Source organism: Adiantum capillus-veneris, chromosome 13 (assembly GCF_014529385.1).
Source record: "Adiantum capillus-veneris isolate H3 chromosome 13, ASM1452938v2, whole genome shotgun sequence".
NCBI classification, from domain to species: domain Eukaryota; kingdom Viridiplantae; phylum Streptophyta; class Polypodiopsida; order Polypodiales; family Pteridaceae; genus Adiantum; species Adiantum capillus-veneris.
In genome coordinates this window covers 134,366,325-134,380,222 of record NC_140943.1, presented here as the reverse complement: position 1 = coordinate 134,380,222, position 13,898 = coordinate 134,366,325, and positions in this window count along the sequence as shown.

The window sequence follows — 13,898 nt, the reverse complement described above, 5'->3', positions numbered from 1 at the left end:
ACATGCCTTATCTCCACTACATGGCATAGGACAACCCGCTACATTGCAACAAGCACATAATCTGCACGCCTCAATAAGCCCAACTCTAGATTTTGCTTCACTTTTCTGCTCCTCATCTTGGCTAGATACACCATATCATCATAGCTATCTGCATACTACTTGACCTTCTCTATGATCGTTGGATGAAAGCGCTATAACAACTTTGAAAACTTAAAATACTGATTGCCTTTTACCCCAATATCAATCTCCAATTGCCTCCAGCACGTGCTTCAAGTTGATGCAAGAAAAATTAAAAGTCTTGACTTACATCTTGGCATACTGCTTTAAGCTTTGCACCAGTTTCTGTTCGGAGTAACCACCTTTTGAATTGCTTTAGAAACTGACTTTGCAGATCCTCCCACAATCCTTCATCTGCACACTTCAATCCATCAACCAAAGCTCTACTTGTTTGCGCATCAGTAGCGACACCATCTACAACTTCTCCGCATCCATCAACATATGCATCGATAGAATCCATAACTCAAAATGTGATAGCCATTACTCAAGCTTTTCAACACATGTAAATATGGGGCCAAAACGTCACTCCATCATCTCTACGAGCTTGAAGCTTGACCACCAACCATTTCATGACCACTCGCCAATCGCTCCTCGGCTTTCAAACATCATTTCTAACTTCAAATAGCTGTATCATTCAACTCCTCCATGGGGGCACCAGAAGATGGAGAGGGGGAAAGGGGAACACACCTGAAACACACATTGCAGCCTCACTATAGCCCACGATATACACAGCAACCCAATCCACTAGAGTTCACCTTCAAAACTCGACACTATCCACAATCAAATCATTGCTTGCACACAACCATACGCACACATACATTGCAACACACCAAAAAAACCCGATCATCTCATTCTAGTCAATTTGCAATCTTCCACAAGCACGCAACCTCTCTCTATCTCTCTTTGCACAATAGCCCTTGGAGGGTTTGGGGGGAAGGGGGGGGCACACCTGTCGACACACGCCCGGAAATGCATGCACAAGAAGAGAGTAGGAGGGAGAGGGGAAATTGACACAAAAGAGAGCAATGATGGCTTCCTCCATAAACAAATCAACCTTGTACAACTCTAGGCTTCGTTGGCACAACTTTGAAGGCCTCAAGACGTGGACCGGCTCTCGCACACCCGCCGGGAAAATGGAAAAAATACCTTTTTTTTAAAAAAAAATCTTCTCTTATAGGAGTGACAAAAGACCAAAAAAAGAAAAAATTTGAGCTCTCTAGCTCGTGTAGTTCAACTTGAGACCTTTATAGCATTTTACATGCACTACCTACAACTTGGCAGTTCATTTTTTGGTATATCTTGCATCGCAAGACAACTTGGCAATCTCCACTCTCTCTCTCTCTCTCTCACTTTGCCTTGGCACCACGGGACATCCCCCCTTGGACAACATTGAACTAATCCTCCTCTTAGCATTTTCACACCGTGGGACAGGCCCCCTCCCTAGCATTAGTGCTAGTGCTTGGGGGGGAGAGGCCCCCACCTTTTTCTTCAAAAAACAGAACCTTGGGACCAGCTCGTTACCAACTTGCCATGTCATCAATGCACACTCCGTGCCGTCAACGGCTGTATCCACCACCAATAGTGGGCCGCCACCCTACATCATCTTATCCAACCAAAAGCGCTGCCATTACCGCCCCACACAACACCATAGGCCACTACCATCATTGGGGAGCTCCACGAGCTAACCTCTCTCCTTCGTGACAACATGGGGGCCTCACAACCTACCCCTTATACCCACGCCATGAAGAATTGCACCCGCATGTGGGATAAGCTTGTCTTGCCATGTGGAACCTTTGAGTGAGCATCCCTCCAAGGCATTGCCAAGTTTACTAAAAAATTCAAATAATACTTTTTTTTACACCGAATTTGATTGCACTGCAGGTTGATGCCAGGTGCTCCAATGACGGAGCCGCCAAAACCATTTGAAAACACTCATTGTCAACTTCAACTCTTAAAGGTCTTGTTGCATTTCAACTTTGCCAAGCCTGCAAACAATTAGTCTTCAATATACTAAAAAAAAAATCTAGCATTGCATTGTCATCGCCTTGCACAAACTTCGATCCGCAATATCTCCATGGTCAAGGCTCCGATGGCCATGCCGTCACCTTTTGTGGCCTTCACATGCCCCATAATCCAAATAGAAAACCTGGCAAGGCTCCAATAACCTTAGATGACACACCAACCGAGACAATGCCACTAGTACAGTCTTGGCCCCCTTAAACACTTTAAATGCCCATATATTTCACATCGGAGCTCCAATTGATGACCTGAAAAGATAGATGGGCTCCATAATTCAAGATCAACACATCTATCATTTTACAGTGCCTTTGAGCACCCGTCCTCATTTGCGTTCTTGTACATCTTGGATTTGTCAACGGTTCTAGATTGAAAGCATCATATCTGCATATCTTGGCTCTATTTGGCAAGCCGTTTGGACCTATTCACTCAGCATCTCAAGCACTACTTTTTCATGTCAAAACCTTGCACCTTGGTCCTCCTTAATCTTCTATCAAAATTGGCTCTTTCAGGAGTCCTCTTGGTCTATAAAACCGCATAAAGCATACATGTTGTTAGCGTGCAAGCAACAAGAAATACGAGTGCCTCTATAGCCTTGCACGAGTCACACCGTCAAAAGGAAGAACTATTGCACTACCGAAAACACCTGTTATAAACACCTATAGAGATTTATGAAAAACCCTTCAAGCATGAAACACACTCAAAGTTAGGAGAAACCAAGGACATCAAAATGAATCTCGTCTTTTGGAGATGTCCGTAGAGTATCCATAGGCAAAAATCAGATGAAAGACGAAAGAGTTATGGCTACTCAAATCCAGGGGTGTACTCTTTCTTGCTAAAAAATGAGCTCTTTGGAAGTTGTCCAGGTGTTGCAGCTATTCAAATAGGGGTCTTTCTTTATCTTTGATTCCCAAAAATTTCCTCTCTCTTCTTAGATGACAAGGCACTCTTTGTAGGCCTCTTTAAATTGGTTCATTTTTTGCCTTTTTGGGGTAGAAAATGAGGTGTTGGTGACCTTTTGACCAAGGGAATGGGGTGGGGGCAAGTGTCCAATGGACGAAAATGGGTGGCCAAGTGCCTGTTCAACTGAATGGGAACACAAAAGGGTGCCCCTTCTCCCTCAAGTATACAAGAGACCTCCATGGCCAAGCTTCTCTCAAGTGTACATCCCTAATGGGCACCCCTTTGCCCTATATACCCCGCGTTCTTCCCTTTCCCCTTCCCATGTGGGATAATTCCCATGCCACATGGCAATTCCTCCCCAATTCTCCCAACTCCCTCATGCCCAATTAATTTTCATATTTTCTCTCAAGTACCTAAACTTCTCAGACAACCTTCCCAAAAGCATAACTTGTTGCACCGATCACCAAATGACAAACCGTAAAGTAAGGCTTGGAGCCCATCACCTTGACTCCTTTTGAAGATTTCAAATCTCAGCATTTCTAATTCAAGTCATCAAGTTGGACTAGTTTCCCTTGTCGCATGCAGGTGCGCGCAATCACTTTCTAAGTTGAGACCACCCACTTCAAATGCACATAAACTCATGATGTACAAGTTTGATTCACGAGTTGTAAAGAACGTTTAAAAATATTTATTGAAAACTATGTCTTGGGGGCTCGAACAACCCAAAACCTTAGCACCCAATCCTGGCAAAATTAAACCTTTGTACACGAATTTTTACATGGTCACTTCCAAGACTCGAAGCACTATGTACACATATGTAAATGAGGCTAGCTTGCAAGCATTTTAGCATGATTTAATGAATTTATTCTCATCCAAAAAATGTTTGACATAGCTTGAAAACCCCCCCAGCCTTCTTGATCATTCATCATAAGTAGAGGTTTCTAGAGTGAACAATTGCTGCAGCTCATTCCAAGAAACCCCATTCACATTTTTAGATGTTTTCACATTGTCCTCCTCTATTGATAGCATCTCATCTGTCATAATTGTCATCAAACGTGCCAAATATTTCTTCAATCTGTAACCATTAACATGGTATTTATGTTGTGCACCACCTAAATATGCCAATTGATATGTGCCATTGTCAAACTTGTTCACAACAATAAAAGAACCTTCCCACTTGATTTGAAACTTTTTCTGAAAGGTATTTTTCAACTTACTATTTTATCGGAACACAAGATCACCCTTTTCAATTCCCTTATCTTTCAAACATTCATTGGACTTTATCTGAGCTTTCCTTGACACTTCTTCATAGTAGCTTAAAGCCAAAACTATCCAATTGCAAACATTGTAGATCCAATAGCCTTTTCTACCAAGTATTTTTTTGGTCTTCATCTCCCAATGACAACAATTTGAGTATAGGAATCTCCACCTCAATTGGAAATAAAGCTTCCTTGCCATAAACCAAGTAGTAAGGAGACAATCCTGTGCTCATTTTAAAAGAAGTTCTTTAGTCCCATAATGCACAAGGCAACTCTGAATCCCAAGTTTTCTCATGTGATTGTGTCATCTTTGTCAAGATTTTCACCAACTCTCCATTGAACCTCTCATTGAGACCATTGCATTGTGGATAATAAGGAGAGCTATACATGTGTTGTATATTGAGCTTCTCGCATAGGAAATCAAACAGCTCTCCTCTAAATCCAGATCCTCTATCAGAAAGTAGCTCTAGTGGCACACCAAATTTTTCGCATATATGCTCATATATAAACTTTTCCATTTCCTTATTGGTAATCTGTTTGAGAGCGTTAGCTTTTTCCCATCATGACAAATAATCCAGTGCTATCAAAATGTAAGCATTCCTTTCGCTAGTCATGGGTATGGGTCCAATAGAATCAAGAACCCAACACATCAAAAGGTAAAATTGTCTTTCGTAATTCGGGCTTCAAAATTCTCTTTCCCATTTTTTGACAAGGCAAACAAGACTTGCACCACTGGTCAACATCCCTCTGAATGCATGTCCACACATAGCCTTCTTGCAGATTTTATGTAACATGGCAAAATGCCCTCCATAAGATCCCTCATGATTTTCTTCCAAAATCTTGTAAATTTCCTCTTTTTAGGGCACACGACGTAAAACCAAATCACTTCCTTTCATCTAAAGCGCATCATCAAGAATTTTACTTCCATGATTTTATTACAAAAGCATAATTTTTGGAGGATGATAGACCTTCAGGTAAAACACCTATCAACAAAAAATCCATCTCTTTTGATAACACTTCCCTTCCATGATATAAAGGGGCATTTTCCTTCAACACAAACACACAAGTGATCATTTCTTGGGCAGCATCATGAGCTTCTTCATTTTGAGACCTCTCAATATGATGCAAATTCCGTGCTTTGAACTTTTTTAGCAACGATTTCACTTTGAAGCATAAATTCTTTAGTTTAGGAATCTTATTCTTCCATACTCCCAATACTTGCTTCACGACCAACAAGGCATCTCCTTTGATCCATAAGCATTCAACTCCCACCTTCAAGAGCCATGTACATTGCTTCATTATTACTTTTTGCATCAAGTTTCAGCCCTTGTTTCCTTATAGGTTCTCCTTGTGCATCATAAATGACAATGCCTCCCAAAGCAGCATCATGACTTCTTTGATAAGAGCCATCAAAATATAACAGTGAAGCATCAGATATGGAAAGAGTATGGACTTTCTTTTTTTGCACCACCTCTTTCTTAACCAAAACAGGATTGTCTTTGTAAGTGAGTAAATCTGCCAAGGTAGCCTGAGTTCTTTCTTTTACCAAAAAGGTGAACTGAAACGCCTACAGTTCAATAACCCATTTCATTATTGGTTTTGAGATACTCAAATTATTGAACATCTGAGGAAGCAATGAATAACTGGTGAGAAAAGTGAATCATGTGCAAGCATAAACCATACTGGTCATCACCAATTCAATTTCAAAGAAATCTCTTTCATGAGGAGTCTTTACTCTACTAGCATAATGAACAAGCTTCATATATTGAGATTCCTTTCCCCTTTGCAACAACATGGCCCCAATGGCATCACCTCCCATTGATAAGCTAACATAGAACTCCTTTTCCCAATTAGGAGCTTGCATAATGGGTAGTGTACTCAAAACTTCCTTGACTCTGTCACAAACATCGTCAAAGTCACGAGCCACTCCAAAGGATCATTCTTAGTTGCACGTTGCAATGGATACAATAATTGTGATGCCAAAGGTATGAATTGAGACATATATTTAACCTTATGTATAAAATTGGCCAATTGTCTTGTATCCTTTGGAGATGACAACAATAACAGGGCTTCTACTTTCTGTGGAGCTGCTTCAATCCCATTTTCTAAAATCACATGTCCAAGAAGCTTCACTCTTGGCTGTGCCAAATGACACTTCTTAGGGTTTAACTGGCCCCCTCATTCATCATACCTTGCAAAAATAATTTTAGGCTTCTGAACGTGCTCTTTCCTTGAACTTTATACACACAAATCATCTATGAATCCTTTGACAAACTTATCAAGAAATGGGGTAAGGACCCAATCCACTTTTCTTTCAAAATCTCCAGGCCCATTATTTACCCAAAAGGAAGACAACAAAAGAAGAAACAACCGCATGGCGTGATAAAAGTAGTATTTTTCTTATCTTTAGGAGCAAGAATAAGCTGAAAATTTTCTAAATAACCATCACAGACATTGTATCTTTCAAATCCAGCTAGTGCATCTAAAAGTTGATCAATGAAATGTAAAGGGTAAGGATATTTCTTGGTCACTACATTTAATGGCTTGTATCAACAAAAACTCTCCAATGCCCATCTTTCTTTGGAGTGACCACTACAAAGCTCACCCATTCAACATTATCAACTGGCACAATGAACCATGCATTCAAAAGCTTATCCACTGCTTCCTTTAAAGCATTCATTTGTTCTTTACCCATCCTTCTTAATTTCTGTCCTATTGGCTTTGCCCCTTCAACTAGTTTGATCTTCACGAGATCTCCAACAAAACCCCTTCTTTCTTGATATGAAGTGATAAAAAGATTTGGAAACCTTTCCAACATTGTTAAGTACTCCTTTCTTTCTCCTTGTGTCAAATTAGTACTAAGCATATTTGGAATCAACTCCCTCCTCACTCGAAATTCTTGTTTAGGCTGCATCAACTTCTCAAGTTGCTCTAAACGACTCAAAGCATTTATATTCCTTGACACTTGTTATACTTCACCAATTTCTCTCTTCTCCTCGTCCAACAACAAGAATGACACGTCACCCTCATCACTGGAGCTGGAAGAAATGCTACTTTCCTAATCCTTAGAACTGTCTTCAGTGGTAACTTTGGATTCATCATTTTCACTCACATCTTTGAGCACCAAAGTTTTCTTGGTAGTAATATCAAGCACCCTCTTTTGGCCCTTCTTGACATACACACGAATTGTACCCTTGCCCCAATCTTGCACAACACTAACAGCTCTCAACCAAGGTTGTCCCAAACTTAGAGAAAAATCTCCCAGGCCAGCTGGCAGAACATGAAAGTTTTGCTATAACCTTTACATTAAATGCTTCAACTTCCAAATTCTTAATCAGCCCCAAACACTTCACTTTGGCATGATTTTGTAGTCGAATCTTAAACCCAGAGCCAAGGATTTCATTAAGGTGATCACAAATACGTGATCACGTTAACAACATTCAGTGATCACATTTTAAAATACATGATCACGTGAAATATTCACGTGACTTCCCTTTAACCTATAAAAATTGTCTAATTCAGTACGTCCACTAGGGTTTTTTCATTTCTTAGTGGGATTTATTTAGGGTTCTTATAGTTTCTTGATGGATCTGTCAAGGAAAACACATACCATGATGGGGTTTTTGTGGGTTTCCACATCACCACTTATCGATTTTTTTGTGATCACGTTAACTGTGATTATGAAAATGTGATAATAAACATTGTGATCACAAGAAATTACATGTGATCACGTAAATATAAAATCCCTACCCAAAGCTCATGCATTTAATGAGACCTAGTCTCTTGACACATGACTATGTGATCACACAAACTTGGGCACCTCCATCAATGTAGGCCTCTCCCATGCCCACACCTTTGTGCCAAGAGTTCACCATAGGAAAAATGTTGGGTAGCTCTCCCACAACCAACACTTTGACTTGTCCATGCTTTGGCCCTTTCTCTGGATTCGCTAATGACTTCTAGTGCCTATCAAGTTTTGGTACCATACTCATCAACTATCCAAGAGTACAATCTACTTTCCTCCCAATCAGGTCTTCCTTTAAACTGTAAGTTGTTTGGCCTTCTCCCAAAGGTAAATGTGCTACTTCCAAACTGTCTATGAGGTCTTCTCTTCATCTTGACTTTTGCATCTTCACCCTCTTTCTCTTTAACTTTCTTTTTGTTTGGACCTGGAGCAGCAATAGCCTTCCCTCTCTCTTTTGCCTTTGAGCATCATATCTGCTTCTTTCCTTTCAACCTGCACAATACCCACATGACCACGAGAGGTTGAGGCCTAATTTTCTTGTTCAACCATTTCTCTACCACGACTGCAACCACGACCATGACCACTTCAAAGAACACTGGGCTACAATTCCTACATCATGTTCATCATATCTTGCATATTTTTCTGTAATTGTTCTATGTAACAACCTTTTGAACAAGTTGGGATCCAACATCTACCTAATTTTCCTCATTTTGGCCACCATTACCTTGCACATGGACCGCTTTCCATTAAGTCTTTGAGCCTTCCTTTCTTTCTCCCTGGTGATAGTGACTGCTTTCTCGAAGCTAGCATGCTTTTTCAACTCAACTTTGAACTTCAGACTTTCTTTAGAGTTTTCCACAAAATCGTCCTTATTTAACGTGGATGGAGGGATTTGATTTCCCAAAGCTTGGGCCCATTTATCCGATAAACAGGCGAATTGCATGAGAAAATCATCAACACTTTGATTAGCCTTTTGAGTGTACCCCAATATTTCATGCCAAACTTCATCAGGCACTTCAATTGCTCTGTACTGTGCCAAAAGAGCTTGCTTCACATGATTGTAGTCCAAAACCACCCTTGGAGTTTGTGCTTGCACTAGCTCTTCATAATTTTGTAACCAAACTTTTGCCTCATCCTATAAATTGTATTGCAGCAAACCGCAACAATATAGCTTGATCTAATATATTTTTTGCAGTAAGAAATTGACTTCCAATTTCTTTAAAAAAATTGTGCATTTTCATTAGGCAATCCATGAAATTGTGGGAACTTGTCCGCCATGTTTGATTGCCACACAAAAACTGACATATGACTTTGAAAGCTCAAGGGATGCTGATGGATCACTCCAATACCTATTCCATCTCACACTGGGTAACTCGATCCCCCAATGCTTAGCTTCACAAAACCTCACGACTCTCCAAAGATAGCAATCCAATTACACGACCGCATCAAGTGTTGTCCACAATTTGCACATACATAGGCAGTAGTCCATAAGGACCCACATCCCCTTTACATTTTCTACCTACAGAATAAACTTATTTCACAAGAATTGGAGCATAGTGGGTGCACCAAAATGATGTTAGTGTGTAAACAAGAAGAAAAACAAGTGCCTCTATAGCCTTGCACGAGTCACATTGTCAGAAGGAAGAACTATTGCACTACCGAAAACACCTGTAGAGAATTATGAAAAACCCTTCAAGCATGAAATAGACACAAAGTTAGGAGAAACGGAGAAAATTAGAACAAATACCGTCTCATGGGATTGTCCGTAGAGTATCCATAGGCAAAAAACAGATGAAAGATGAAAGAGTTATGGCCACTCGAAACCGGGGGGTGTACTCTTTCTTGCTAAAAAATGAGCTCTTTGGAAGTTGTCCAGGTGTTGCAGCTATTAAAATGGGGGTATTTCTTATCTTTTATTCTGAAATATTTACTCTCTCTTCTCAGCCAAGAAGGATCTCTTTGTAGGCCTCTTTTAATTGTTTTATTTTTGGCCTTTTTCGGGTAGAAAATGAGGTGTCAGTGACCTTTTGATCAAGGGAATGGGGTGGGAGCAAGTGTCCAGTGGAGCAAAATGGGTGTCCAGGAGTCTTTCTAGCTGAACGGAAACACAAAAGGACTCCCCTTCTCCATCAAGAGTCCACGATCCCTCCATGGCCAAGCTTCTCTCAAGTGTACACCCCAAATGGGCACCCCTTTTTGCTATATACCCCTTCATTCTCCCGTTTTCCCTTCCCATGCCACATGGATATTTCTCCCCAATTCTCCCAACTCCCTCATGCCCAATTAATTTCCCTCTTTTCTCTCAAGTACCAAAACTTCTCGGACAACCTTCTAAAAAGCATAACTTGCTGCTCCTATCACCAAATGACACACCGTAAAATACGGTTTGGATCCCATCACCTCCAGTACTTTTTGAGATTTCAAATCTCATCGTTTCTAATTCAAAATTCCCAGTTGCCCTTGTTGCATGCAACTGCAATCACTTTCTAAGTTTGTACCCTAATGGCAGTGTTGACCGCTGGGTCAACAACACAACATAACTCAAGTTTCGTACCAAAGTCTTATCTGTTGCGAGTTATGAAATGCTACGGATTATGGCTATAAACGTCATTTGCAATGAGTAGTTATTCTAGTTTTAGAAGCCGGGGTGCAAATGGCACTTCCAGATTGTAAATACAAAGCCATTTGACCCTTTCAACCCCATTTTTGGTTAAACCTAAGGTAGCCTTAGTATATAAGGTACCTAGGTCATTTTGTAAAGAGGACTTTAATCATAATCAACTTTAGCGCTGCCGTCTATTGTGTGTGAGAGAGAAAGAGAGTGAGTGTGAGCTTCATCCTCTTGCTACGTCCTGCTCTCTCAACACATTGGATATCCGACTGCACCATTGTTGTAGGCTTGAGGAGAGCTACGTGACAACGCCAAGCATTCCACGCAAGACGAAGCGCACATGCCAACGCATCTACGAGCTATTTGTGGCCATTAGTGTATCAAACGATGTCTGTTTTCTGCGTGCTAGTAGTCTATAGAATCGTGGAGACATAAGCTACGCATAGGGACTCATAAATTTTAGTTTCGGGCACTTTCAAAATTTTGTTCTGTCATCCTACGTGTTTTCCGCAGGCGGGTTTAGAGTGAGGGTTTTGAGTGTAGAAGCTTAGGGACAGGTGTATCCTAGTGAGGGGATGGTGTTCCTTAAGTTTCGTACGAATCTGGCATGATTAGGTGAGTTATCTTTCGCATGTGTGTATGTGGTTAGGTGGTGTAGTTGAGAGCAGTGAGGTTCTTGATTGTGGTTTAGTTGGCCTTCTAGAGTGTTGTATGTGTAGGATGGTCTCAGCCTGACAAGCTAAAGAGATTTCCTCCGTGTGCCTATCGTGTCATCTGTGTCCTCGATTGACATTATGTTGATCTAGGTAGTGTTTGCATGCACTTCATGGGTGTGTGAGTCGCTTCCCATCCAACATTGGCACCATTGCCGGGAACACAAGGACCTAATTAGGTTTCCTACTAACACTCATGTGATGGTTGCTCGATTTAGTTTTGGCTAAAGAAAGCGTTTTTCTTAAGTGGATCCGGAAGAGGCCCTATTCCGTGATCAAGTGGATAGCCAGGAAGCGTGTGTCTTGCCGAGGGTCTGCGACTAGATAGGTTTAGTTAGGATCTTTGGATTAGAGTAATTGTTGGTGGTCGAGTGATTTGTGAGGTGATAAAAGCGTTTACTAGTCTGTGTGTGGCAGTGAAGCGTTTTTCTACTCATAGATGCAAAACCCCATATGATTTGTAGGAGTAGCTTTAGGTAAGTGATCCGATTTTGATGTAGAGCTATTTAGCATTGAATTATTTGCTAAAGTGCTTGATTGCATTTGAAATCACAGAAAAGTGTGGTTTTGAGGGTAAAAATGCATTAAACAAGCTTTTGTGGATATTTTTGTATGACTGACTGATGCTGTGCATATAAAAGAGCATTTGCAAGGGTTCTGTGAAGAAAACCTGCAATTCTGTAAACATAGACATCCTACGCGTAGGATGTCTCAAGGGGGTTCTGGAGACCAAATTTGAAAATTCTGACTGCACTAGTGGGTTCAGAGGGTAGGTTTTACCCTAGTAACATATTGACTTGGGTGTTTTTCCCTATTTTTGTTGACCAAAAGCCAAAAGGCAGAGTCAAAAAACGTAAAATTTCAGCAAAGGCTTAATTGAGTGATTTTTGCATGTTTTTGCAATTGTGAAGCATACTTGCACTTTCTGAGAGCATAAAGAAGCAGTAGGGACACTTCAGTCTCAAAAAATTAGCAGTAGACATCCTACGCGTAGGATGTCTACAGGGTGATCTGGTGCATATTCTGAAAATTTGAGGTTACCAGTGTGTTTAGAAGGTAGGTTTTACCCTATTTTCACCTGGAAAGTGGAAATTTGACCAAATTTTGACAGATCAAAGCCAAAAGACGAGAATTTCCAGACATCCTACCCAAATTGTGTCCAAGGCCTAATTTTGAGACCAAACCATAGGGTGACTTCATGTGCATGATCTAAATGTTGTATTGAGTGCATGTGATAAATTTCATTTCATTTGGATCAGTCAAAGGAAGATTGAACATACTTTAGCACTTTTGACTGAAAAAGGCGAGAACAGCTAAAATTTGGTTCTTTTGAAATCCAAACCAAAATCTAAGCATACCACTGGGTTACTGACATCAAGGGGAAGCTGTGGGTCAAGTCTGGGGTCAAACAGGCCAAAAAGACATCCTACGCGTAGGATGTCTTCTGTGTGATTTTGAACTCCAAACAAAATTCTGAGCATGCCACAGTGATCAACACCTTAAGGAGAGTCTGTGGTTCAAATTTGGGGCAATTCTGAGCAGTTAGACATCCTACGCGTAGGATGTCTAGTTCATCAGAACAGACATCAGGCTTTTGGAACAGATTCTTGATCATTTGACCAACCTATAGGTGTCAGAATCAAAAAGTAAAAATAGCTGTGAGTTTAGCACATCAAGGGGAAGCTACAGTGCAAGTTTGAGCTGAAGCAAAGCAAAAAGACATCCTACGCATAGGATGTCTCCAGCTTGATTTAGGACTCCAAACCAACCTATGAGCACACCACTGTGATCAGCACATCAAGGAGAAGCTAGGGTGAAAATTTCAAGTCATTCTGAGCAAAAAGACATCCTACGCGTAGGATGTCTCAAGGCTATTTCTAAATCCAAATGAAATTCTGAGCATACCATTGTGTTGCTGGACTTAAGGAGAGTCTCTGGACCAAATTTTGTTAAATTCTGAGCATATAGACATACTACGCGTAGAATTATCTCTAGGCCAGTTTTAGGGTCCAACTGTAATTTTGACCAGACAGAAGTGTTCACAGTGTCACAGAGATCCCAAATATTTTTTCAAATTTGAATTTGGACTCATTTTGATCATTCTAAACTTCATTTCACTGTTTTGGCCATAACTTTCACAAACGGTATCGGATCGGAAAAGTTTTTATATCAAAACGTAGCCTAAGAGCGGCTCTACAGATCGTTTAAGGCCTCAAAATTCATCAAGAAGTCAGGGGTGTCTGAAAGCAACAATTTGCGAGAATTGTGATGAAACGGTTGCGGTTTTGGACATAGTTTCAACTTTTCCCTAACCAAAGCACTTGAACACAGTGGACTAAGTCTACTTGAACCAAGCAAAAGCTCTTAAGCCCAGAAATCATGTCTACCCTAGATTCAAACGCAGCTTACACAAGCTTGGAGATCCCGACGATAGAGGAATATCCTCCCACAATGGATCTTCCAAACTTGCAATTGATAAAGACCCATCTTGTTGAGAGAGTTTGGATGATTGGTCATGAGAGTGAAGGACTATATAGATACATTGACGACAATGAGGTCAATCTTTATAGGTGCTCAGATCCATACCTAGAAGA